Below are 27,844 nucleotides of genomic sequence, written 5' to 3'. Positions count from 1 at the left end.
GGAAGCCTTCATTACCCATTTGCTCTGTATTCAGCCGTAAAGAAAGGACACTGGAATAATTCATCTCTGGGGTCCCTTTCAGCTCTAATATGCTGCTTCGGCAGTTCTAAGACTCTGTGGCACCTGTAACCGTGCCCACTGCCCAGGGGCCTGGCACACCGCAGCCAGTAAGGCCGTGCCCCTCCCTGGGCAAGAAGCCTCCCCCAGGGTGGCCCAACACGAGGCCAGCGGGTCAGGCGCCCATGAATCAGGCTGCTGCCCTCGCTGGATGTGGCGCCGGCAGGCCAGGCAGCGTTCTGGCTGCTTGGCTGCCCCCATTGCCTTCCTCATCACCGCACCGACCCGTTGCCATGGCAGTGAACCCCAAGAGACAACTAGCAGTGGCCAGCATCGAAGAGGAAGGTTCTGTTCTGAATCAATCTGACTCAGTCTTGGTTGATTGCAGGGTCCCAGAGTGACAAATAAGAACAACATAAATTGAGCACTTTTTCTTTTTTTTTTTTTTACATATTTTTTAATTGGAGTTCAATTTGCCAACATATAGCATAACACCCAGTGCTCATCCCATCAAGTGCCCCCCTCAGTGCCCATCACCCAGTCACCCCCACTCCTCGCCCTCCTCCCCGTCCACTACCCCTTGTCCGTTTCCCAGAGTTAGGAGTCTCTCATGTTCTGCCTCCCTTTCTGATATTTCCCACTCATTTTTTCTCCTTTCCCCTTTATTCCCTTTCACTATTTTTTATATTCCCCAAATGAATGAGACCATCTAATGTTTGTCCTTCTCCGATTGACTTACTTCACTCAGCATAATACCCTCCAGTTCCATCCACGTCGAAGCAAATGGTGGGTATTTGTCGTTTCTAATGGCTGAGGAATATTCCATTGTATACATAGACCACATCTTCTTTATCCATTCATCTTTCGATGGACACTGAGGCTCCTTCCACAGTTTGGCTATTGTGGACATTGCTGCTATAAACATTGGGGTGCAGGTGTCCCGGCGTTTCACTGCATCTGTATCTTTGGGGTAAATCCCCAACAGTGCAATTGCTGGGTCGTAGGGCAGGTTTATTTTAACTCTTTGAGGAACCTCCACACAGTTTTCCAGAGTGGCTGCACCAGTTCACATTCCCACCAACAGTGTAAGAGGGTTCCCTTTTCTCTGCATCCTCTCCAACATTTGTGGTTTCCTGCCTTGTTAATTTTCCCCATTCTCACTGGTGTGAGGTGGTATCTCACTGTGGTTTTGATTTGTATTTCCCTGATGTTGAGCACTTTTTCAATGCTAGACACCACACTAAGTGCGTTTCATCAGCTAGCTCATTTCACACAACGGCACTGTGAAATAAGTATCCTCATCCCCACAGGAAACTGAGGCTCAGAGAGGTGAGTACCAGTGTCATACAGGTGGTCATAATGAAGCCAGGACACAAGTGTGCTCCCCTTTTGCACGCCAAGGGTCGTACAATTCCAAAAACTGGAAGCTTTTCCACACGCCACCATCTTCCCAGCTACTGGAGGCTCTGCAAAGGCTGGTGCCACTGTCCCCATTGCCTGAACATTCCTGAGGGCCTGAGGGAGCATCTTCAGAGAACTGAAGCAGGCTTCTATCCCCCCCCCCCAAAGATTCCTCTGGGACAAAGCCAGGGTCTCACTGACAATGACCTACTCCGCTGCCAAAGGTAAAGTTCTAGAACTCTCTAACGCAATCCCAATTTCAAATATTCAGCCTGTTTCTCTCCCCCACCCAAAAATGAAAATCCCAACATTTTGGCTTCCACATTAACACGTCTTCTAAATGATTTCTTACATCTGGAAGCTGCACAATGTTTGATAACATCTGTCGGACCCTGTCACCATGCTTGGTTCTAAAGAGCCCTGTCCCTGTGGTTACGTACAAGATGGCAAGCTTGCAGTTGTGGCTTTAGCCAGGCTGGAGGGGCCACCTCCAAGGCACCCAAGAAAATTAACCCTCTCTGTAAACTCAGATGCTGGGAAACTCAGGGAGAGAACAGCTCGGCTTTCCCTCCATGCGACCAGCATGGCTGCTGAACCCATTGAGTCCAAACACTGGGAACCCATGACATGGGAAAATCCAGCTGGCTTCATGGCCCCAGACATCTGGATTCCCTAACCCCAGGCCAGCTGAGAGAGGAGCCAGCGGGCGCAAGGAGGCTTGGGAAAGCATTTGGAGGGACTCCTGCCAAGTTATCTCCCTCCTGAACAAACACATGTCCCACTATCTAGAGGTCAACAGAGCCATGTTTATATAGGCATAGACCATTCCATTGATTAATTAATTAACTCCCTGGGTGGCCTTTGGCCCTAAAGACCTCATTCCTTGGGGCCTCAATTTCCTTATCTATAAAATGTAAGAATTAGACGAGTTGATTTCTAAAGCTTCTTCTTGCTCCAACTATTTTCCTACAGCTCCACTGTAAGAGTATAGGAGGAGCACAGGGTGTGGCTCTCATGCTGGCTCTGCTGTCCCTAATTTCTGAGCCTCAGTGGCCTTATGTTGGCAGACGAGGAGGTAGACGAGATGACTGTGTGATGCTCCACAGCTCTGACATTTCAGAAACCAGAACACGTCCACCACACTTCCAAAACCCATATCGACTCAGCAGCCCCATAGTGGCCACTGCCTCAGCCAGCTCAGGCCACCCTGTTCTCCCACCCTGATCAGTGCAGGAGTCAAGCTGATCCAGCCACATTCACTGCCTCCTCCTCCGGATCCATCCATCCTCGGAGGCATCAGGGTGATGTTTCTTTTCAAAACACAAATCTGATCCTATTAGTCTCCCTCCCCCCCCCCCATGTGGGTCTGCCCCTTCCACTCCCATTGCTTTTAGGGTAAAGAACAAAAGCCCCAGTACAGCCTGCAGGACCAGCAGAGCTAGCCTTACCAGCCAACCCCTCAGCATTACCTCACCACCACCACCATCCTAGAGCCTTGGTTCATACTGTTCCTTTGCCTAGAACGCCAGACTGCCTCCTGTCTCTCACCTTATTCTTCAGCTATCGAGTTTCTTCTCCTTCCTGAGAGCCCACCTTTAGCAACCCTGCACAGGAGTCTTCCAGGAATGGAGACCAGCCTGCAGACCCTACTAGATTCTCCCAGGAGACCACACCCTCTCCTCCACAGCTTTCCTACCCGTTCCCGTGTGGGGTGTGTGTGTGTGTGTGTGTGTGTGTGTGTGTATGTGTTGTTTGATGAGGTGGTTTGTTTTCTCTCACCCCTAGTCACCCTGTGATGGATTTATACTCAATAAATATTCCCAAGCTGGGTTTTCTGCCCTTATGAAGCTCCTGGGCAGTGGATGGCATCTCTTCCAGCAAATTCTGGCAGAGACCAAGGCTATGCTGGCTCTGATCTAAGTCTTTGAGGCTCCTAAGGAGACATCCTGCTGACTGGTGGAAAACTTTGCCCAAGGCCAGCTTGTGACTTCAAGTCAACTGTGGGCTATGCTCAGAGTTCATCCCAGCAGAGGGTGCTTCAGAAGTCCACCCCAGAGACCTGTGGTGCTGGCTGCCCTCCCAGCCAGTGGGCAGACAGAGGAGCTCCAGAGCATCAGTCAGACCCAGGGGAGGTGGGGGGAGGGGGGAACTGGAGTTTCTGCTGCCAAAGGCAACATGACTAAGATAGATTCTTTGTTCTTTGGAAATGTCTAAAGTACTCTCCCCCCTCCACCCCCCGCAAACCTCTTTCTACCAACTGTCTTCCACGGACCATTCAAGTGGGAGTGCAGCCTCCTCCTCCAGGAATCCCTCCTACACCTCCCCCACTGGACTTAGGTCCCTAATCCTGAGCATCCCTTTAGCCTCATACTCAGTACACTGCACTGAACGTACAGGTTTCTCAAGGCTGCCTGAGGGAAGGGACCTAGTCTTTTCCATCTTTGATCACTAGCCCAGAACACAGCCGTCACTTCAAAAAACTCTGTCATTGCATAAATGAGAAAACTAAGACCCTGAGAGGAGTAGTGACATGTTCCCAACATCACACAACATGTCACTCACTAGCAGAGCCAGGGTCTCCTATTATATTCAATTGGACATCTTTCCCTGTTGCCTCCCTGACTTCAGAGGTATGGACCCTATTTATGATTCTAGGGACTAGGGCCTCCAAAGACTCGGAGTGTGAGCGTCCTGAAAGCAAGATCTCTAGACTTTCCTGGGTGGGGGGAGAGTGTCCCCCACCCACCACCTGGAGAGGTTAATGCCACTCAGGATGGCGAGTAATGGGAAATCCAACTTCGGTTCCAGCAGGCAGTGAACACACTGAGGTGATCCCTCCCTTCTCTGCATGCACGACATCCACTTCCCAGGACACACAGACTTCTGGTTCTCCCTCCACTCCCTATCCCTGATCAGGTATTTTCTAAGAATCAGACAGCATTTTCCAAGTATCCCCAGACTGTAAGCTTCGACTTACTTTGGATTCATCTGGTTCCACCTTTATATATATATATATATGTCTTGAAGGTGAAAGTGGCTTGCCCAGCTCACTGTACGTATGACCAACCGACCGAGACAGGCTGTGAGCCTACCCCAAGCCTACCCGCTGTGTGCCAGCAGGTCTCTGCCCTCCAGTTTGTAGGACTGTGGTTCTGACCACCAACTTTCTCGGATCTCCTCCAGGCTTGAGAGCAGAGAGGGCCCTTGTGAAGTTTTGCTCACTGATTGGAGGGCCTGTGTCAAGATTCAGATCGAAAATCTAATTTCATCACTTCCCTGCCTTAAAGGCTTCCATGGGTTCCCCTCTACCCTACCCTTCAGATGAAGTTCATCCGTCTAGATGTGACTGGCCCACAAAGCTACTGGCCCTCGCCTCCTCTCCAGCTACAAGCCTTTGGTACTCAGAGCTACGGCCCCAGCTCAACCCTCCTTAGCAACGCTCACACCTCTTTGCCTGGCCAACTCTTGCCCATCCTTCAGCTGTGTGCCCATCTTCTCCACCACGGAGCCAGCATCCATGCTCTCCCACCACCCCCCAACAACCCCCCAAGCTCCCTTGACTTTTGAAACTTCATTCAGCTCACAGTATTTGCTCATCTTCTCTGTACCCCACTCACTGTAAAGCCCTCAGGGGCAGAGATGGTGTATCTCTATATCATATTGCATTTCCACAGACAAGCTCCATCCTCAGCACCCAGAAGGCTTTCAACAGATATGAGTCCTTTGATTGGCCAGCGGGGACCAACCTCTCCCCTTTACTGGTCCTGCTCCTTGACTCTGTGTGACTGTAGGAGGCCACTGAGCGTGGGTCCAGGAAACAGCTCCAGCTGAAGCAAGGGCACCAGTGGGGTGGGAGCAGATCAGAGAAAGCACTAACAATCTGCCCAACAGAAGGCTCTGTCCAAGACAGCTGATATTCCTGTCTCTATATCAGTCCAGGATGCATGTGGAGGGGGGAAGTCTTCATCTCTCTCTGATCCCTGGCTGCTACTTCCTGAGCCTCTCGGGGCTAAGGGGCAGGCGGGCAGGCAGGCGGGCAGTGGGGCAGCCACACGCTCCCACTCCCAGCACGCATCCTGTCGCTGCCTCTTCTGGCAGGATGTTATTGCAGAGTCCTGGGCTGTTATTGTCAGGAGATGGGCTTTCCTGAGCTCATTAAAGGGCCTCTGTCCTTTCTCCAGGAGCAACCCCCCTTTCCTCTGTCCGCATCAACACTGAGAGAAAGGGGCCAGGGGGCAACTCCAGGTGGAGCGTGGCAGCTGTCCCTCCCTCTGCTTCTCTGCTTGGCTGGCTGTTCAGGGTGATCACAGATGATGACGGTTGCCATTGGGATGCCCTGTGCATCAGGCAGTGCAAGGCATTGATGACCATTGTCTAATTCAACCCTTGCAATAATGATGTAAAATAAACATTATTCTTAGCTTTACAGTAGAATGAGCTGGGGCTCAGAAAGGTTAAATGATGTGCCTAAGGCCACACATCAAGAAAAAAAAACAGCAATTCAAATCCAGATCTATCCAACTCTGGCACCCATTCTCTTGCTCCAGCCCCTTGCTGCCTACTTAGCTAGTGTTTTGGTTTTGGGGTTTTGGGGGGGGGTTGTATATTTTTTATTGGAGTTTGATTTGCCAACATATAGCATAACACCCAGTGCTCATCCCGTCAAGTGCCCCCCTCAGTGCCCGACTTAGCTAGTTTTTGTTCTAAATGAAGAACTCAGTAAAGGAAGGGGGGAATGGCCTTCCCAGGAGCCAACATTTCCCTACAGGGAATCTGGAGGTCACAGGATCTTCCCTCATCCTTGGGAAAGAACTGAAACCAAGATGGATAACAAGATAACTCCCATCTTGTGTTTTCTCAGGCCTTAACCAAATCCAAGCACTTCCACCCCTCGAGGAGAAAGGCTCCTCATCTTCCATGGACAAAGCAGAAGAGGGATGAGGACGATCACAGACGGAGAATAAGAAGTATAATTTGCCTTGAGTGATGGTGTTTTGGAAAGAGCAGGAGTGTGGCTGTCATGGTCTTCTGTGTCTTACTACCACTGCTTAGGTGATCCTTGTACATCATACCTTCCAGGGGCCGCATTTTCCTCATCTGGGAATTATGATAACTACCCCCACCCCACAAGGTGCATCATAAGAACCCAATGATTCCACACTCATGCAAGTGCCTTATACAGTGAAACACAAAATTCGTTTCCACTATGTTTTCTTTCTTTTTTTCTGTTTGGGTGACAACTTAGAGGAGTAGTTTTGGGGGTGAACCTGGTTTCAAATCTCAGTTCTGCTCATTACTGCTTATGTGACCACAGATGAGTGTACTAGAGACTCTCTTCCTCCGTTTCTTGGTACGGAAAAAAAGAGAGCTGTAACAGTAGCTGCGTCACAGGCTTGCAGAAAGGATTAAGCATATTGACATATAAAGCACTTAGCCCAGCACCTGGAGTTCAAGCTTTTGGTGAGTGGCAGCTGCTACTTGATTACAAATCACTGTTACTGTTCCTATTACTGTTTTCATTACTGTGAGGAAGTTGTATTTGCAGTCCTGCAGCACAGGGGACGGACGTGGGGCCAGGAGGCAGCCTGGGCCCACCTGCTCAACAGCAAGGAGACTTCTTCTTTTTTTAAGATTTTATTTATTTATTTTAGAGAAAGAGCACGCACGCCCACATGGAAGCAGGAGTAGGGCCAGAAGCCTTCCAGACAGTAACCCAATGCTCCTCCCATGCCTCTGGTACCACACAAAGTCCTTCAGCTGCATTATCTCACTTAACCACTGCCACACCCCTAGGAGATATGTACCGCTGTGATTTCCAATTTACAAAGAAGGAAAAATTGACTTTGAGAGGCTTAGTGACTTGTCCAAGGCCACACATTTAGTGGCACTTAAACACCAAAACGACTCCAGAACCCACTTTCTTTAACACTCGGACAACGTCTGAAGGCCATTGCTGCCACTTACTGGCTAGTGACTTTGGGAAAGGACTTCACCTTTCCTGAATTTTCATTCTCCTTACCTGTGACATAGGTGTGTACCTAAAGCCCACCTTGCTGGACTGCATGGCCTATGACTCAAGCCCCAGCACAACCCACCTAACAGGTACCGGGTGCATGAGCTTTCCACAACTTTTTTTTTTTTTTTTTTGCTAACCCACTTGACCATGAGAATTACTTGATATGCTTAATAAAAACACAGGTTCCTGAGAACTGCCCCAGACCTGCTGAATCAGAAGCCTTAGGGAAGTTTTCCAGGAATCTGTACATTTCTTAAAAAGCTCCACATGATCCTTATAACAAGTAAAGTCTGGTACTCAGCAGACCGGTGTTGACCATGCATTAGAATCACTTAAGGAACATTTGAAAATTCCCAATGCCAAATCCCATCCTAAACCATTCACTTTGAGTCTTAGCTTGAGCCTCAGCCAGGCATCAGGACCTTTTATAAGCTCCCAGGGGAATGCAATGGGCAGCCCGAGTAGAGAACCATTGCTCTAGGCCAGTGCTGTCCAAAAGAACATTCTGCAATGATGGAAATATCCTCTATCTGTCCTGTCCAGTCTGATAGGGACCAGCCACATGTGGCTGAACTTGAAACATGCCTAGCACAAGTGAAGAACTAAAACAGTAATTGTACTTAATGTCAAATAATATAATTTTAAATTTGAGCAGCCACATGTGGTTACCTTACTGCAGCATGTGGCTCTGGCCTTGGAAGCGTGTGCTGCCCTTGTGGGTAACAGGCAGGGGCTATGGCATGACAATAAGGAGGATCCTCCCCGCTTTGTAAAAGGGGTGAGGGGCCTTTCTGAGACATTTCCTTGGAAATTAAAATGTTTTCACGGGATCCAAGACAGTAATTGGTCCCAGTGGTCTGCTCCACTTGGTAAATCTCCCACCTGGCCCCTTTCTTGGCTCTACCGGAGAAGGAAAACAGCCACCTCCAGGCTTCAACGAGTGCCTTGAAGTTGCAGGAAGAGCCAAGGGGTGGGCTGAGGCGGCTAGCTTCTATTTTAAAGATGTTTTCCTTCTTGGAATAAGCTCCATCCTCCAATGGTGCCGACAGGGCAAAGGTTGTGACTGACATTGTGTTGCTGGACATTAAACAGCCTCTGAGGTCAGCCGGCAGCTGGTGGGCACGTCCTGACAAACGGTTTTTAATCAGACTCACCCCTGCCCCTGGGAAGCTAGAGGCTCAGGGGCCGGGGAGGAGGGGAGGCCAGCTGCTGGTGATCACCAGTTTACTTCCCCATCTCCCTTCAGACTCCTTGCCCCTGCGTGTCCCCCCACCCTATGCACTACCAGGATGGATGTTTGTGAGTTGAGTGGATATACTGGCAGGAGATGCAGAGACCAGCCCCAACCCCAACCCCCAACTTGGGGGGGGTGGGGAGGCAACGACTCAGGAAGTTCTATTGGGCTTCTCTTCCCTGCTGTGAGCTCACTCCTGAATGACAAGCTGTGAGTTCCAACCAAATGTTTTCTTACAGTCACCACACCTATTGGTTTTCTCTCCCCTGAGAAACTAGTCAGCCGGCCTTTTACGAAGGTCATCTTACTCCTGCTCCATTAGGGCAATGGGACCTCAAGACCTCAGTCCAGGGTCAGGGAGTTAATATGGAGCGCTGGAGGAAGTGCCAGGTCTGAGCATGTCTCTTCACCTCTAAATGGGAACGATAACATTCACAAGGCAGTTGGAAAAATGAAGCCAGATGATGATTTGTAAATGAAAGTGGCAACAGGTACCCAAGTATTTTTAAAATCTGAGTTTCCCCAACCTCTTGCCCTGTTGGTGGGAATGCAAACTGGTGCAGCCACTCTGGAGAACAGAATGGAGCTTCTTCAAAAAGTGAAAAATAGAAGTTTTTAACCTATGCTCCAGCAATTGCACTACTAGGTATTTATCCAAAGGATACAAAAATACAGATGCAAAGGGGTATGTGCACCCCAACATTTATAGCAGCATTACCACAATAGCCAATCTATGGAGACCCTAGATTTCCATCAACTGATGAAAGAATCCAGATGTCACACACACACACACAGTGGAATACTACTCAGCCTACAAAAAGAATGAAATCTTGCCATTTGCAATGACATGGATGGAGCTAGAGTGTATAATGCTAAGTGAAGTAAGTCAGTCAGAGAAAGACAAATACCATATGATCTCACTCATGTGTGGAATTTAAGAAAGAAAACAGATGAACATATGGGAAGGGGGAAAGAAAAGAAGAAAGGGAAACAAGCCATAAGTGACTCTTAAGGACAGAGGATGGCTGGGGGGAGGTGGGCGGGGGATGGGCTAGATAGGGGATGGGCATTAAGGAGGGCACTTGTGATGAGCACTGGGTGTTGTATGTAAGTGGTAAGTCACTGAATTCTACTCCAGAAACTAATATTATGCTGTATGTTAACTAAAATTTAAATTTAAAAATTTTTTAATTAAAAAAAATCTGAGCTTCCCTAATCCCCACTCTTAAGGATTTCTTAATCTTCACCCTACCTTATCCTATCTCTAAATTTCCTCTTAATAATTGTGGTGCCCTATGCTGTGACCTTTGATCCCTGCAGATTGGGTATCCTAAAAAAATGCCCCCCAAACCCTAACAATACCCAAGCTCCAGATGGCCACACGATGGGATTCCCTACCTGGACTCAGTCAACCCTCCCAGGGCTATTATCTCTCTAAATCTATAGCTCAACTCAACAAACATTTGCTTTGTGTTTCCCCAGGATGATAGCTAAGCACTTGTACATGGGGTGGGATGGGGGATGGCATAAAATCAGTAAGACAGGCTCCCTACATTCAGAACCCCAAACAATGACAATAACACACAGCGTCAGGGCATCTGCCAGGTTCCAAAGCACTGTCCTGACTAATAACGCTTATGAGCTTCAAAATAACCCTCTGAAGAGAATATGGAAATTGTTATTTACAATACCTAGATTCCAGATGAGGATCAGAGAATGAGGATGTCTTGGTCATGTTCACTGAGAGTAGATGCAGAGCCAAGACTCACCCTCAGATTGGTTTTTGCTCTGAATGATACTTTGCGTTCAAAGCACTCATGATTAGAAACAGGATTATTGATTAGTATTACTGTCCTCCAGATTCCCTGTCCTTTCCCACCAGAGGGAAAGAGCTTGAATTTTAAAGAGAGAACAGAGGCTGGAACTAAGCACAGATGCAGGCGTTCAGGGAAACCAGATGTTCATATGTGCCTGCAAATCAAGGGGCTCTGTGCACGCGTTGAAGGCAGTGGTTGTGCATGGGGGCTGGGAATACGTCATAGAGAGGGCGGGGCTTGAGTGGGCCATGAAGGAAGGGCTGGACTTTGCATGGGCACCGGGAGGAACCAGGGCTTTCCAGGCACCGAGCTCCCTCGGAGCCAAGGCTCCCAGTTCTGGCGTAAGTATGCACATTTTATCAGTTCATACGGTTCAGCTATGGAGCCAGGCACTGGCAATGCACAAATAAATAAGACAAGGTCACTGCCCCGGAGGTATTTCTAGTGGCAGGGCCAACACTTGTTCTAAGGGCCTGTCAGGGAGGAAATCGAGGAAAGTGGACAGCTCTGGTGGAATTAGATACTGACAGCCTTGACTGGTGGTCCAGGGAATTCAGGGTTATCTTAAAGGCAGTGGGGTAGGCAGAGGGCTCTTCCTCTAGTCCCTTTGTCTCCGTCCTGGCATCTTGCTCAGGCTCCAGGACACAGCTCACGGTGCCTTTCATCTTTCTTCCCCAGGCCCTGTGGCTCCTGTAAGCAATTTGGAAAGCCATGAGACAAGGACAATAAATCGTCTTCAGTGACAACCCTGCTCCCCCTCCCCCCAGCCTTTGTCCCTCCCCTTTGTCTGGAGAGGGGGCCTCCCAGCCAGCTCTGCCCCTCCTCTCTCTAACCCCCTTCCAGTGGGCTTTATGGTTTCCATGGAAACCAGAGAACCCTAGCCGCCCGCCCGGGGTCTCTCACAAAAGTACTGTTTGTGCCACCATTTGGGACGGAGGAGACAGTGTGAAAGTGAGAAAATAGCTTATAAATGCCTTCCCCACCATGCAGCCACCCAAGCTCTGGTGGGGAGGAAGGAGGGACTGAGCTTTCTTTCTGCTTTCTGCTTGAAAGGGGCTTTGCTGGGCTAAGTCCAAACCTAGTCTAGCATCCCTAAAGGAACACACACACACTCACACACATGCAGACATACACACATGCATAATGCGTAATGCATACACTCACACACACACACACACACACACACACACACACACACATGCTCACCAGCCCAACCCTCACCAGCTACAGCTCAGTTCAGTCCACTAAAAAAAACACATCCCCCCGTAAGATGACCCTGCGCTTGGAACAACTGTCCATTCCTAGCATATTCCTAGCATGTAAAAACCCTTCTGGGGACCTCCTAGAGCTGCTGCCACACCCTCAGGATTCCCCAGCACCCCCACCAAGCACATCAAGCCCCCTGCCCTTACAGCTTACAGACTGGAAACTTGCTTCTTGGTGTTTTAAAGGCCTGTGACATCAGAAGCTGCAGATCGGCAGGCTTTCTCATGCCACCCCAGCAAAAAGCCATCAGTCCTGCCCAAAAGGACCGAGAACAGTGGGGGAAGTGACAAAGAGAGAACAGAAGAGAAACACTTCACTTTCCATTTCGACGGGTCCCAGCTTGTAGATATAGATCCTGGGGAGCGAACTCACATTGGGGAGGGGTCCCCACATACTAGCAATCCTCAAAAAAGCAGCTCAGTTGGATGAACACATGCAGCCCCTGTCCTTGCTATAGGTAACAAGAGTCCAGATTGCTCTCTTTAGCTGCTACAAGACAGCCAGACATCCAGTGGATAGTTTGGTTGTTTCAGCTTAATTTTTCAGTAAGTGAGGTAATCTTGGAATTAGTTCTCATTCAGCATGGTCTGCTTGGTAATCCAAATATTTCTGAGCACAAGGAAGTCATTGGTGTTATCCCACTAGCCCCAGTCCCTTGACCCATGCTGAATGTTGGGTCCATCCAAAGTCACTGTTAAATTTACTCCCTACCTCTGGTGTGGATTAGCCCTCCACTCTTCAGAGGAAAAACAAATAAATCCACCTGAGTGGGAGGAATGGAAGGTCAGTCTGGTTATCCCTCCATTTAAATGATTTTTCCAACACCTGAAGGGTAACTGGGCATAGTAGACTTAGGGTTCTGATTGTTCCAGGTCCCTAACCACACTCTTGCATTTTTAGTGTAGCCCTAGGAAAGTTAGTGTAACTCTAAATTTCATCTGTAAATCACAACATTACACCCTCCCCCAAGATTGTTGCAATGATGTTGACATAACGCATGCAAAAGAAGCACCCAACACGTTACCTCTCTTCAGTAGGTAACAGCTGGGTAAATGTAAAACAACATTAACTGTGCACTCTCTTGCCATATTTTTTTTTTATCTCAAGGAGACCACAGATCTCATATGTGGACCTTAACACCTTGTCTCTGTAAACCAATTCCTTCTTACCCATGAAAATTAATTTTGAGCTAATCAATCTTGAATACCTAACACGTGGTCTCTGCATTAAGACCCAACAGAAAGGTAAAATGAGAAAAAAAATTCACCATCACTTACAGGAAAATAATTTACTGGGCAATTTGACCTCTGTATACCAAGCCTTGCAGAAAATGAGGGAGGTGAGTAAAACACAGTAGCTGCCACCCAGCAGTGGCTCACTGGGGCCCACCCATCCTTTTTTTTTTTAAGGTTTTATTTATTTATTCTGAGAGACAGAGAGAGAGAGAGAGAGAGAGAGAGAGAGAGGCAATGACAGAGGCAGAGGGAGAAGCAGGCTCCATGCAGAAGGACCGATGTGGGACTCGATCCCGGGACTCCAGGATCACGCCCTCGGTCGAAGGCAGGTGCTAAACCGCTGAGCCACCAAGGTATCCCCCATCTATCCTTAAGACTTAAGTCCCAACCCTCCCTTGCCAGTTATCACTTCACATTTGGCCGGTCATTTCATTCTTCTGAACCTCAGCTTTCTCATCTGGAAAACGGAGCTGATCACAATGGCACCTCTACCACCCAAGATTAAATGAAACTGAGCCCATGAAATAAATACTCCAGCTCGAGAAATGTCTAGTGCAAAAAATTAACTTTAGCTGCTGTTGTTATTATTCACCACCACCACCACCCATTCCCCAACTCTAGAAGAATTAGATCACAAAATGGCACCAGAGAGCAGGGAAGGGCTGGTGCAGAGTCCAGTTGGCTCTGGGAATTCACTTCCTCTTTCCGGGCCTTTGTCACCTAAAGCAAAATGGAGAGATGGGACTGGTGATCCTTCATCACTCGGTGACTTCAAGATATGCTTAAGAAGCAAGGGTCACAAACAAACAAGGGAAATAAACAACAGCCAGCAAAAGCACCAAGGAGCCCCTTAAGACTAACAGTCAGGGTCCTCCCACTCACCTTGGTTCCCTAACAGCCAACTGTTTTCCGGAAAAGCTCCTTTTTTTTTCCCAAATGCTCCTCCCTGTGCTTTCCCCTCCTCCCTGCTACTTTCCTCCTCCTGGGGAAGCAGAAGTTCCTGATGGCCAGGGAGAAGGTCAGAGGTCTCCACCGGCCTGGCCAGGAGCCACCAGAGCTGCTTCCTGCCAGAGGCCTTCTGTGGACCGCTGCCCACCCCAGGGAAACCCAAATAAAGTCGCCTCCCCACTTAAGAGCATTTTGCCCTTTAAGGAAAGGTTGTGTTTAGAGCCCAAAACATATTTATGGCTTGATGAAGATTTCATCCAACCTTTTACGGACACGCTCGGCAGCAAAGGGGCCCCCCCAGGCGCATCTGCTACCGCCTTCGTGGGCAGACCTGGCTTAGATCCTGAATAAGTTACAAAGGTGCTGAGCTTTGCCTCTGATAAGCCTTTTCTTTGTTCTTTCTTCTCTTCTCGCAACTCTTCCCGGCCATGGCCAACCAGCCTTACCATCTCATCCCATTCTGTCTTCTCAAAAATGAGACTGGGGATAAATACTCAAAAAGACCATCAAATGTGACTTAACACATTTCCACCTCAGGTGAGAGAAACTTAAACAAAACACCTGATAAGCATTTCTATGCCCAGAATTTTACAGGAATCTTGTTTTATCCTCACAACAGCCTGTAGGCAAGTACAGTCACCATCCCCACCCCCCAGCCCAACACCTATGCCCCGAGGCTCAGGGCGCTCATAGCTCACCCAAGCTCACCCAAGGAAGGTAGTGAGAGCAGAGCTGATACTTGAACTCTGTGAGGTGTATCTGCTCCACCACACCATGAACCACCAGAGCTGTCCAGCATTGCCAAGAGATTGGCAGGATCTGCAGAGAGACATAAAAGTCTAGGGAATCCACCACACCTTGCAGGTTGCTCCCCAAACTTCTTTCTCATGGAACCAGTTCTGGGTCTGCCCATGACTGAGGTGGAGGGCAGGACACCCTCCCTCTAGGACATCTTTGATGGCAACAGTTGACCACATTTCAGCTTCTTCATCCAGAGAGGGGAGTGCACTGGAATTCGCAGAGATTTGAGGAACAGAATGCAAGAGAATCTGAGATACTAAGTAAATTCCTGCCATTCCATTAGATAGATAGGAATAGAGATAAGAAACAGATAAGAGCGTGGATTCAAATACAGAGAGAGAGATACAGACAGATACAGACATCGAGTTTTCATGTTGCAAGTTTTCCTGCCAGTTAGAAATAATCCAGCGGCACTCAAGAGCATGGCATGGTGAAGCCACCACAGACTTTACAGCTGGACTGACGTGGCATTGGACCCTGGCAGGGCCACGTCCTGATTACCTGAACTTGAGCAAATTGCCTGACATTTCTGAGCTTCAGATTCCCCTTCTGCAAAACAGAAATGATAATATCTGCCTTTACAAAGCTATCTAAAGGATTTGGGATTAGTTCCATAATATACCTAACATTGCTTTGAGAGTGGTAGAGGTACGACAAATAGCAGTATCATGGTTCTTATTTGAAATGTAATGGTGTTAAGGTGCCCTCCAAGACAGCCAACTTTATATATCCCCCTGGCTTAATGAGGGCCAAGAAACAGTCCACTTTCTCCATCCTTATCTCAAAGCAGAGATTCAGAGAACTCCCAAGAACCAGGGTAATGCTAAATAAAGGAGAAAGATTTTCACCAGCCAAAGAGCAGCTGCTCTGGCCTTCTGAGAATGGTCCTCTGCCTTAAAGCCCTTCGCTGACCACCCAGGCTTCCAGGAGAACATCCAGACCCCCAGCATGACTCACAGAGCCCCTGACGGCCCCTCCAGCTGGTCTGCTCTCCCACTCACAAACCTCCCACCAGATATTCGGTCCACCATTCCCCAAACACAGCATTCCATGGCTTTGCTCATGCTGCTTCCAGTGCCCAAAGCATCTTCCTTGCCCTCTGCCCAAAGAACCCCCTGTCATCATGAGAAGCCCAGCCCAAATCCATCAAGAATTACCACCACCTTCTCTAGGATCCCCTCACACTTCTTACTGAAAGGATGAAAAGAGCGGTGTGGGGACACTGAGGAGAACTATGCTTGCTGGGTGCCTACTATGCGCCAGGCATTGGCTACTCCACACACTTTACACTATTTACGCCTTCAAGCAACCACATGGGCTAAGCCATTATCTCTACTTTACAGATGGAGAAAATGAGTTTACAAGGCCCAAGACATGGTCCCAGGATTGAAAGACCCCGTGGCCCTTTTTTCCTACCCCTATCCCCCAGGGACACAAAGTTAAGTGTAAGCCTGTCTGTCTCCAACACTAAACTGTGTTTCCTGTAAACAAAGTCCTTATCTTACTCATGCCTGAGTAAGCCCCGTTGGCCCAGGCTCAAGCCCAGTACCTGACACCTAGTAAGCCCTCCACAGATGCTTGTCAGATGGATCTTTCTCAACAAGCTCAGGGAGCCACTGGGTCATCCTTCTATTTATTATAGAGACCAGAGAGAAGGAGTGATGGATCATTGAGGAATCGCATTTCCAGGTGGACTCCCTTGGCTTTCTCCATGAACACAGGTTTGCTGGCAGGAGGATTTGACCTTGACTACCACCCATTTGCAGAATCGGAGATACAACTGTCTGTTTCTCTTTAAATTACATTCATTTTAAAGGGAACTCTAAATTTTTAGCAAAAAAAAAAAAAATCAGCAATGAGATCTCTGAGCTGGTGATCATTCTCTCTGAAGATGGGCCATTGGACCAGGAAGGACACTGGCCCAGTCACCACTGTGGCCCTACAGCAGCTTTCCCAAATTCTAAGCATAATGAACCCAAGGAAGCCTACAGCCTAATACACAACCTTTGTCATGTCCGCAATGCTCACTGTTCTTTTACACAATCTCCCTATGTTTGGGGATCGTCACATAATCTGAGCGCCACCTCCCAACCTGGAGGCTGACTCCACTTTCCCTGGCAGTTTTTGCAGCCCTGTCAGCAGGTGGCCTGGCCTCCAAAGATCCTGCACATCCTGCATGTGTGAGTTTGCATTAGAGAACCACCCAAGGTCCCAGAAACTCCGTGAAATCTGTCTTCGGGCCGAGTGGGGCAATGGCAGAAAATCATCGAGGTCTGGGAGTCAGCGGTGGCAGAAGTGCTATGCCAGTCCCAGGATGAAAGGATGAAAAGAGGGGTGTGGGGATTCTGGGGAGAACTATGTTTGCTGGGTACCTACTATGTGGGTCAAGCAGTGTGTGCACCCCATTAGAACCAAATAATTCAAGGAAGGCTCCTTCCTGAAGCCTAATTCTCCAGAGTCTACAAACTACCTAACACGTGTTCTTTATTAAATTCATTTTCTGCATAAATAGCTGGGCGAGGTGCTGTTGTTTGCATCTTAGATGCCAGAAGGATGCAAGCCTCATGCATGCCAGCCTTGCAAAATAAAACCTGTTTAGACTGAACATACCTCACAGCAATACCTGATCAACCTCCCCGCTGACACACACACACACACACACACACACACACACACACACTTAGATGGGGATCTCACAGACCTGGAACATATTGAGTGCACAGTAAATGTGTATTGAAATAAAGTGAAGAGAGGCCGTGTTTCCAGGCCACATCTTGGGGTCGCGGACCCAACACCAGAAAAGGAAGAGGTCCCACGCCTTTTGTATTAAATAAGGCCCCGCAGTGCAGTGGGCTGTCTCTGTGACTCAGAAGCTTGGCTCTGGAGATCATTTCTCTGACGGAGTTTCCAGAAATGGTTGGAACAATGGCAGCCTCACTAGAAAGAAGTCTGTCACCTCCCACAGAAGCAACTTTGAGGGACAACATGTTTTTGAATTTGCAACTTGGAGTGTTTGCTAGAACATCCCTTCCACTGAGGGCATGGCAGGTAGGGCTGAGTCAGGAGAACCGAGTTTCGTTCCAATTCTGCCCCCAACCTCCTATATGTTCGACCTGTGGTTTTAGGCGCAGACAACATGCTCAGCAGGTGTTGGAGTTTTGCAAGATGATTGTACCGGAGGAGAGAGACTCAAGGGTGGTGGCTGGGTTGGCCCTCAGTTTTCCTATCTGTAAAATGAGTGGTTCACCTTTCTCCCCATTGCCTCTGTCAGGACATTTCTTCTGCGAAAAGCTAATTCCTTCTATGCTAGTCAACCAGGGCTAAGGGGCAGGGCTGTGCAGCTTGTACAAGTAGGTGTGTCCTGGCCAAGGATGCCTACCTGAGGAGTAAGCAAAATCCAGTCTACAGTCCCCAAGCTGTGAATCCTGGGGTCAGGCTGCTACCTCTGGAAGAGGGACTTTTTTTCCTAATTTTCACAAAAGCATCATATAGGCTAGCCATGGCCCTACTTTCATTTCATATTTGTGCCCTCCTCCCCACTGGGGTCATGCTACCCTCCTCTGGTCATCACCCTTCCTTCACCACAGACTTGAGCTCCTGGTTACAATCATATTCACTGTCATATGTCTACAGTAATTCCAAAACTTCAATCTCTACATGTGCAACTCTCCCAGCTACCTGGCCTCTCTGTTTCTTGATGTTCTTCACCCCAGGAATCTTCCCTGCTGCCCCCCTATCTCCTGCAGCTACTCACTCGACAGCCACACTGTAGACCAGACCATTACAAGAAATCTCTATTGTGAAACCCTGCTCTTTGACTTCTACTTTCAGTGGTTCCAGCCTGTTTGCCACAGTACCCTCATCCCACACTTCATGTCCCGTATCCTGCCCACCAACCCATTGATGCCACCCCATGCCCACCAGCTGGCAAATACCTCCCATCTTTGTTTTCTTCCTCACATAAATTCCATTGTCCTTGACAACCACTCTCTTGCAAACAATCCACTCACCCTTGCGTCTCTCTCCTCCAGTGCAATCACCTTGCAAAACTCCAACACCTGCTGAGCATGTTCTCTGCCCCTAAAACCACAGTAGCTAAATGCTGCCAGAGAGAATTACATAGCCTGGTAAAGAGATTTTGCTTTAAGTTCAATGGACCCAAATCCCATGATGGAGAATCAGAGATGTACGCTTCCCTGGGAATGTTGCTTTTTTATTGCCCAAGATAATACTTTATGCCCTCAAAACTTTATTATACCCTTCCCCACCTTATGCACAGCTGATGACCTCATCTTACAAGTCACTGAAAAATGAGAAGTCACAAAACCAGGATTCCCTCACCTTCTAGATTCTAGCAACTTACCTGCTTCTTGATTCATCCTTTCTGACTTCCTTACTAATATGGAGAAGGAATGTTCTCTCTTCTTATCAGTCTGGTCCTTTCACACATGTTCCAGCTCATACCCTCTCTGATCTCCTGGAAGGCCTTTCTCCCGGAGCCATCCCCTCTCCATGGAAGCACTATCTCCTTTATGACTTGCTCTTGCTCTTACCTTTTTTTCCCTCAGATCATTGCCAGCACACAAACATGGCCCTGAAGCTCTGATTGCTTAAAGGCTCTCTCTTCATCCCACCTCCTCCTCTAGCTAGCTCCCACTTCTCTGCTTACCTTTCCGACAAAGCTTTTGAAAAGCTTGGTTCCGGGGCACCTGGGTGGCTCAGTGGTTGAGTGTCTGCCTTTGACTCCGGTCATGCTCCCGGGGTCTTGGGATCGAGTCCCTCATCGGGCTCCCTTTAGGAAGCCTGCTTCTCCCTCTGCCTATGTCGCTTCCCCTCTCTGTGTGTCTCTCATGAATAAATAAATAAAAATCTTTAAAACAAAAAAGAAGCATGGTTTCTGTAAGTATTCTCCAAAGCTCCACCTCTATCCTCTCTTCAACCCTCTGTCTTCTCTGAATACAACCCATCCTGGCTGGTCCATGTCTCCATTGACCTCCATGTTGCCATATCCAGGGGACAATGCTCCAGTCTCCTCCTGTCTGGCCTCAGCAACTTTCTTCAGTGTTCCATCTCTACCATGCTCAGATCTTATCACCAGCCCAACCTCCGTTCCTCGGAGCTCTGGATTTGCAAGTCAAACTGCTTTCTAGACATCTTCACTAGGATAGCTTATTAGCATCTCAGGTACGCCACAGTGAAAACAGAAATCTTGACACTCTCTCTAGCTCTTGCTCTTTCTTTCTTTCTTTCTTTCTTTCTTTCTTTCCTTCTTTCTTCTTCTCTTCTCTCTCTCTCTCTCTCTCTCTCTCTCTCTCCCCTCCTCCTTCTCCTCCTCCTCCTCCTCCTCCTCCTCCTCCTCCTCCTAATCCACTCACCCACACTCAGGCCATCAGAAGTCCTATTCATCCTGAATCCAAAATATGGTTCAAATGTGTCTCCCTTCTCAGTCTCATGGACCCCACCTTTGTGCAACCCACCATCATCTCTCAACTTGGCCTCTGAAGTGATTTCTTAGCTGTCTTCTCTGTTTCCCCCTCTTGCTCCCCTTCAATTCATTCTCTGTGCAGCAGTCTGAGGGGTAATTTTATGCAAATTGGATCATATCACTTTTCTGATGGTTTCTCATTGCACTTAGAATAAAGTCACACTCCTTGCCGCAGCTCATGTAGCAGCCTCCTTGCCTGCTACATGAACTGACCCCTGCCTGTCTCTCTAACATTGTCCCATGCCACCCTTTCCCTGACTTCCTGTCCACTAGTCTTCCAGGGGCTGTGACAATAGCTCCAAGAACCCACTGAGATCTTTCCTGCTTCAGAGTCTCTGCACCTGCTGTTCTTGCTTCCAGAACTCTCTTAGCCAGCCCTTCACATGGTGGGCTCACTCTCCTCTGTCAGGCGTCAACTGAAAGGTCACTTTCTAAGAAGGCCTTGCCTGAACACCCTGTCTAAAATTGTTTTCAACATCATTTTCTATCTGAAATATTATTTCTTTCACAGCATTTTTTATAACCTGCCCTTTAATGTTTCGCTTATGTCACCTGTGTATTATCTATCTTCCCCCACAAAAATGATAGCTTACCAAGGGGAAGAAACATGCCTATCTCATCCATCCCTGTAATCCCAGTGCCTAGCAAAGTGACTGCCATACAGTAAGTGTTTAATAAATATTTGTTGAATGAATGAATGAATGAATGAATGAATGAATCTCACACTCCCTTGTACATATGCCCTGCACACAAGCTTGCTGGACCTGTTCCTCAAACGTTTCAGGCCCTTCCCTACCCTCTTGCCTCTGCTCACACTGTCCTGTCAGTCTAGATATCTTCCCATCAACCCCATTCTGCTTTCAAGTTGCCAAAAGCCCAGTCATCCTTCAACGGCCATCTTCAACTCTAATGTCTGAAATCTCCCACTATCAGCAACTCTTAGAATCCCAGAATGTCAGTTCTTAGAGGTGATGTAATTCAAAATCCCATTTGCTGCTCCAACTGCCCAGCATGCTGGCTAGGGCAGCAATCAAGCAAGAAAAGCCAACCATGACGGTGAGGAGGGGATGGCTGCCCAAATCTCATTCAGTCTCCTCATGTTACAGATGAGGAAGCTGATGTTCAGGTCTGGGGAGTGGCTTTCCAGGGAACAGCCCTGAAAACAGCACTGTGGAATTATATCAGACTGCCTTTTCTTCAACCCCAGACAGAGAAGCTGAGGTTCAGACTTAAAAGACTATCGAGATTGTGAGTTTTTAATGTAAAAAATATATATACAGTGTATTATTTTTTGTATATTTTATTGGAGTTTGATTTGTGCAGTGTATTATTTTTAATCTTTCTTTTCCAACAGACTTAATTTTATATGCAAACTTCTGTCCAGATTAATTTTATATGCAAACTTCTGTCAAAAGTCTCCAGTTTCATTTTGCTGTTTACTACCAAGATAAAAGTATTAGCTACAGTCCTGGAGTTGAACACTCCCTTCTTCCTTATGCTCTTTTTCAATGCAGAGACCTTCCAACCCTTCTGTAGAGTCAAGTCACTTTCTTTTTTTTTTTTTTTTTTGTAATAAGAAAGGTGAAAAGGAAAGATGGAAGAAAATTAAGACCTATTTGCCACAAACTGAATGTGTCCCCCCAAAATTCACATGTTGAAATCTAACCCCCAATGCGATAGTGTTTGGAGGTGAAGCCTTTGGGAGGTTATTAGCCATGAGGGTGGAGCCTTCATAATGAGATTAGTGCCTTTATGAAGAGACCCCAGAGAGCTGTCTTGCCTTTCTATCACATGAGGACACAGCAAGAAGATGGCCGCCCATGAGGAAGTGGGTTCTCACCAGACATTGAATCTACCAGGGCCGTGATATTGGACTTCCCAACCTCCAGAATTGTGAGAAATGAATGTTTGCTGTTTATAGGCCATTCAGCTTATGATTTTTGTTACAGCAGCATGAATGGGCTAAAACAATATTGATTGCCTCTTATGTGCCAGAGACCATGCAAAGCCCTTGTAGAAATTACCTCATGGAACCATCAAAATAGTCCTATGGGGTAACTTTTTATTATCCCATATTACAGATGAGAAAACAGTCCATTGATGAGTATGGTGCCCCAGATCTTTGCTCCTCTGAGTTTCTTCCTTGAACCAACAGCATCTTGCCAAAGGTCTTTCAGAAACAAGATTCTTGGGATATACCCTAAACCTATGAATCAGAATCTGTGTTTTAATGACATCCCCCAGTGATTCTTCTGCACACTAAAGTTTAAGGAGCATTGATGGCACAAACAAGAGAAGAATTGGGATTCAGACTACACCTGTCTAACTGTGCTCTTAACAGAATGGAGAGCAGAGACAAACATCATTGTTTTGAAGAAAACAAGTTAAGCCATCACTGACACAAGTTGGACATGTCAATACTATATTCGATTGCTTGTCTTCTCTGATAAGTATCCCTTCCAAAGCCATCTGCAGTGTAGAATGGAACTTGGTGACATGAAAAGCAAGCAGGTCTGGAAATCAAGAGAACTAAGACAACCAACTCACCCACCATTTAGCAATGACATTAGGAAAGTCACTTGCCCTACCCCTAAAGCCTCACTTCCTTCACTAGTAAAGTGGAAAGGTAAGAGCACTCCTATCCAGCTCAATTATGCTGTGTTTTCTATGCCAGCAGGTTGAGCTGCCTGGTCTCCTGACACAATCAGAGTGGAAACCACTTCCTTCTCCAGCCTGCAACATCTATCTTTAGTCACTCCTTCAGTAATTGCTGTGCAGCTTTTCCCAAACATAAAAATAGCTTATTAGCACATCAAATAACCACCAGCCTCCAGGGGCCTGACAGCCTAACAGCACTCCCAATACAGAGCTTGCAGCCAGCTGGATCCCAAGGATACTCAGGGTCTTCCAGGTCTCATCCCAGAAACCAACTAACAACCATTTTGATGCATCCTTTTTCCTAAGGGCAAGGGTTAAATCCATGCCCTTCAATCCTGGCACCTTGGGATAACAGTCCCCGAACTCTGGGCCACTGTTATCTCTACTACCAAAGTCCTTTCTGTGCCAAAAAAACTGGACCTGGGTCACCTAGAGTGAAGTCTGGGTCACTCTTGTCACCAGAGGCCACTTCATCCCCATCAGACAGGAAGATTCCTTGAACTTATGGACATATTCCAGACCCAGAAGAAAATCTGCCAAATCTTCTTTGATGCCCTTAAATCTGGCCCAGATTTTCTAAGAGACGGGAAGTTTTCCCTGAGTATTTTTGTAGAGGGGGAAGTCCAAGATTTGATTGTTCATTCAGTCAGTACATCTCCACCATCATGAGTCCTTCCTCCATGAACAGTGGATGTCCAAGCATAGATTCCCAGAATTTGTTTGACTCAGTGCTGGCTCAAGTTGGCTCACTGATAACTTCCCCAGGAAGCCAACCAGCCTTGCACAACATCATCCAACCAAAGAGACTTGAAGACACAGTTTCCAGCACAAACACTGAACAGTGTTTCAGTGCTATAACTTGAGGTGTCCTACTTACAAGAATATTAGAAGTGCCCCCTGGGCTCTGGCTCTGTGGTTCCCAAGCAACAGCTCTAAGAGGACCATGTTATTTGGTCTGAGCCAGTGGTTAGGAATCTTAGTGCTCATCAATCCCAGTTCATCTTTTCTGGCACCAGTCTTTAACTTCATTTTTCTGGGCTCTTTTAAAAGTACTTAACTAGAGGAAGCAAACCGAAGGTTGCAGAAGGTGAGGTGGGTGGGGTGATGGAGTAACTGGATGATGGGCATTGAGGAGGGCATGAGATGTGATAAGCACTGGGTATTATATGCAACTGATATATTATTGAATACTACATCTGAAACTAATGATGTACTATATGCTGGCTAATTAAATTTAAATTTTAAAAAATGAAAACAAAAGAGATCAACTTATCAAATAAAGATCTGATTTTTCTCATCTTTCCTCCCGCCCTTTCTTTCTCACGTTATTCAATTCAACAAATACCCTTTGAACACTGCCACATTCCAGGCACTGGGTATACAGAACTATGTAAACACAGCCCCTGCCTTAGAGCAGCTGCCCATAGGGCAGAGGAGACAGACCAGCTCTCACAGCTGTTACCGTGAGGCCAAGTCCCAGTGCTCAAAGGACACGAAGTAGAGGAGGAACAGTGTGCTGGTCAAGTAAGGTAGTTCAAGCAGTTTGGGGGTACCCGCTTCTGATTATCCTATGTCCACACAGGACACAGCTTTGAGCAGACAAGAGATATATGCCATATGGCTAAATAATAAAGTACGAAACGACATCAGGCAAGATATCCATTGAACACAAATATTGTCTCATATTGCCAGGTTTGCAGTTATTCAGGCAAGAAAATAAGCCCTAAAGTGGCTTTGGAGGTGGGAGACAATGTCAAACATTTAGAGCCTAATAGACCCAAAGATGAGCCTGTGACTTCAGCCAGTACATCAGTCCTGCCTGTGATCACTCTGTGGTGTGCATCAGAAGATGGGTGTGTGCCTGCAGAGCCTCCTCTCTGTCCCCTGAAATGATGCTATTATCCACCATTAAACTCCAACAGAGGAGGAATCCCTTGTACATTATTTATTGCTCTTTCCTTATCATCTAGCATGTGCCTGGTATATAGAAATAAAAATATATTTGTTTAAAAAAGACATGGAAGAAAATACTGGGCCAGTATTCCTCAAAACTCTCAGGGTTATCAAAAAACAAAGTCTGAGAAACTGTCACAGCCAAGAGGAGCCTCAGGAGACGGGATGGCTAAATGCAATGAGGTAACCTGGATGGGATCCTGGAACAGAAAAAGGACATTAGGTAAAAAGTGAAGAAGACAGAAGAAAATATGCACTAAGCTCATAGTAATGTATCAATATTGATTCAGAGGAAAGACAGAGTATCCTGTGCTGGGCACAATGGAGGCCACAGACAGTGGAAGAGCCAGGCCACACAGCAGCTCTCAGGAGCAAGAAGGACAAGAACCTCACGGGCTGTGCTTTGACCTCGAGGAGCCCCTCACCTCTAGGAAGCAGTGTGTGGGGGCCCAACCAGTGGGGAGGGAAGAAGTGGAACTCATGATCCAGAAGAACTAGTATCTCCTTACCAGTACCCAGTGTAAGGTTTGCTGTGCCTTGCTCATTTCCGAATCCCAGGAGCTGGCATGCTACCAGAGCAAAAAACATGCCAACAAAGTGAAGAGATGCCTAGCAATCCATGGAATGGAGACATTAAAAGGGGAAATGAAGAAGCTAGACTCAGGTCAGAATAGCAGAAGCAAAGACAAGAACCAGTGCTGCCCCTTCTGTAACATGACCTGTTCCTCCCCTGTGGTGGCCCCGTCGCAACTATCTAAGACCCACACAAAGAACTTAGAGCTGCAGCAGCAATCCACTAAGGTGGAAGCTCTGTCAAAATGCTTTGCAAACCCTTTCCCTGGGGCCTCCACCTTAGCCTTGTACCAGGATAGAGAGATGATAGGCCCAGTGAAGTTCTGCAGCCTCGGCCATGCAACTTACAATGACCCTGTCATGGCTCAATAACATTATGTGGGCAAGAAACACAGGAAACAGGAAACCAGCTCAAATTCACGGCACACTATGGGCGGCTGGCAGACCCTGCTATTGCTGACGCATCAGCTGAGAAGGCCCACCCCTGCAAGATGTGTAAGATAATGCTCAACTCCATAGAACGGTATCAAGCTCATGTCAGTGGCTGCAAACACAAGAACTAGTCACCAAAAGCGATGGCATCACACCTGGGCCAGATTCCAATGCAAAGGCAGGCAGGCCATTGAGAAAGACTCAGCCACCTTGGGAGACTAGAGATGTTTCTGTCCAGCACCGCAGGTTGAACCAGCCATGAGCCAGCTTCCCATTACCATGGTCAGCCCTTGGCTCCCTCTTCCTCACTTCTTCTACCTGGAGAACACAGAGGCCTAAGGCAGGAGTGGAGCACAGATAGCCTCTGATTGGTCCAGGCACATCCACCCCTGCTCTTCCCCTGTAGAATGGGCCCTGTAGGTCAGGACAAGGGAAGGGGGTGGATCTTGGTCCTCACAGGAGAGTAGTTTGGAGGATGGCCTTTCCCCTTCCCCAGCCCCCTTGGGCCATATGTCATGAGCCCCAGGCCTGTCTTTCCTCTGCAGCTCAGTTTTGAACCAGTCTCTACAGCTAACGAACTGAGCTCCCCAGGCTCTAGGCAGCTCCAGTGAAACCTGGAGCTTTCACAGCAGACCTTGGCCTAGGTGACAAGGGGTAGATGGAAGTGGCTGCCCCATGGAAGCTTGGAGCTAATATGACACTTCCCCTTTCCCCCAAAATTACAGGCTTTCCTGAGCCTGGGACCAGATGCTGGCCAGGTATAGAGCATCCTGCCGACCATGAAGTTTCCTCCTGGAGCAGTGATATAGTCCTGGCAGAGCAATGCCGTCCCTCCTGCCCCTTCTCCACAGTTCCTGAATGGTGCTAAGGATCTGCAGCAGCTGGGGAAAAACTAGAAGGGGAGGAGGCCTCATGGAAAGCTCCAAGGGGGGCCAGTGAACAGAATAGGACCCCCAGGGAAAGAGAGGAGAGCTGGTACAGGTTTTGGCAATGAGGAAAAAGATGTTCCCCAGGCCCCAAACTTAGATTTCTCCTACTCTGCTGTGTTTTATGGCCTGGGACTTCACTGGAAGTGGATTTTTCCTTGTAGCTTTCAAGCAGCAATTCGAAGAGGTGACAACCATCATAGGCACCCCTTTGTTGAGTCAGAGAAGCCCATAGCTGCTCTGTGGCCTCTTCCCCCCATTGCCTATCCCTTTGCCTGTGAAATGGCTTTACATATTGTGTGTGTGTGTATGTGTGTGTGTTTATGCTCTGTCTCTTGATCACTGAAGCATCTAAATAAAGAATTTATCCATGAAAAAAAATATATATAGAGAGAGAGATTCATTAATGAAGACAAGAGGGTCATGCTAATGTAAGATGTCAATAATAAGGATGCTAGACGTGGAATATATGGAAACTCTCTGAATTAAATTAGCAATTTTTCTGTAAATCCAAAACAAAAGGTGTAGTAACAGGAAATGTGAATAATCATCTTCAAGCATCTTTGTGCCCTCCCCCACCCCAGCTGGCAGTCCATCATCTTTCTGACCCTCGCCAGTTGCTCTTCATAGTCTCAATAAAAGACATTCTCCGTTTCCTAAACCTGGAGCCATGAGCCATGCTCTTGCCTGGCAGCGGGAAGCATGAGTTCTAGTCCCACCTCTGCCCCTTCCCTGCTGTCTGCCTGCGTACAAATCCTCACCCTCCGCAGAGCCTTACGTGGAAGGTAAGGCTCTCCATGTCACTCCATGAAGCCAGGGATGGTGGCAGGTTCATCTCTGTATCCCCAGGTTCTAAGACAGCCCAGGCACATAGTAGGCACTGAACAAAAAGTTTGTTGAATGAATAAATCAACAACCATTGCTTGAGACTCTCGCAACCTCTTTATAACTAGTCAGCCCAACGTGTCTGAGACTCCTTTATTGCCAACTCGATTCTAAGCTTCCGTTGTTGTTGTCTCCAACGTTGCTTACAGAGACTTTA

At 47.6% G+C, this 27,844-nt stretch overlaps 1 pseudogene; it reads left to right on the top strand.

The window, feature by feature from the left end:
* Positions 1 to 350: 350 nt before the first annotated feature.
* LOC129494192 (zinc finger protein 346-like) lies at positions 351 to 26,098 on the top strand (annotated as a pseudogene).
* The last annotated feature ends 1,746 nt before the right edge of the window (positions 26,099 to 27,844 follow it).

This window comes from Nyctereutes procyonoides, unplaced genomic scaffold (genome assembly GCF_905146905.1).
Source record: "Nyctereutes procyonoides isolate TBG_1078 unplaced genomic scaffold, NYPRO_anot_genome, whole genome shotgun sequence".
Lineage (NCBI taxonomy): Eukaryota > Metazoa > Chordata > Mammalia > Carnivora > Canidae > Nyctereutes > Nyctereutes procyonoides.
The sequence above is the reverse complement of the archived record's forward strand: the minus strand, read 5'-3'. Positions and strand labels throughout refer to the sequence as shown.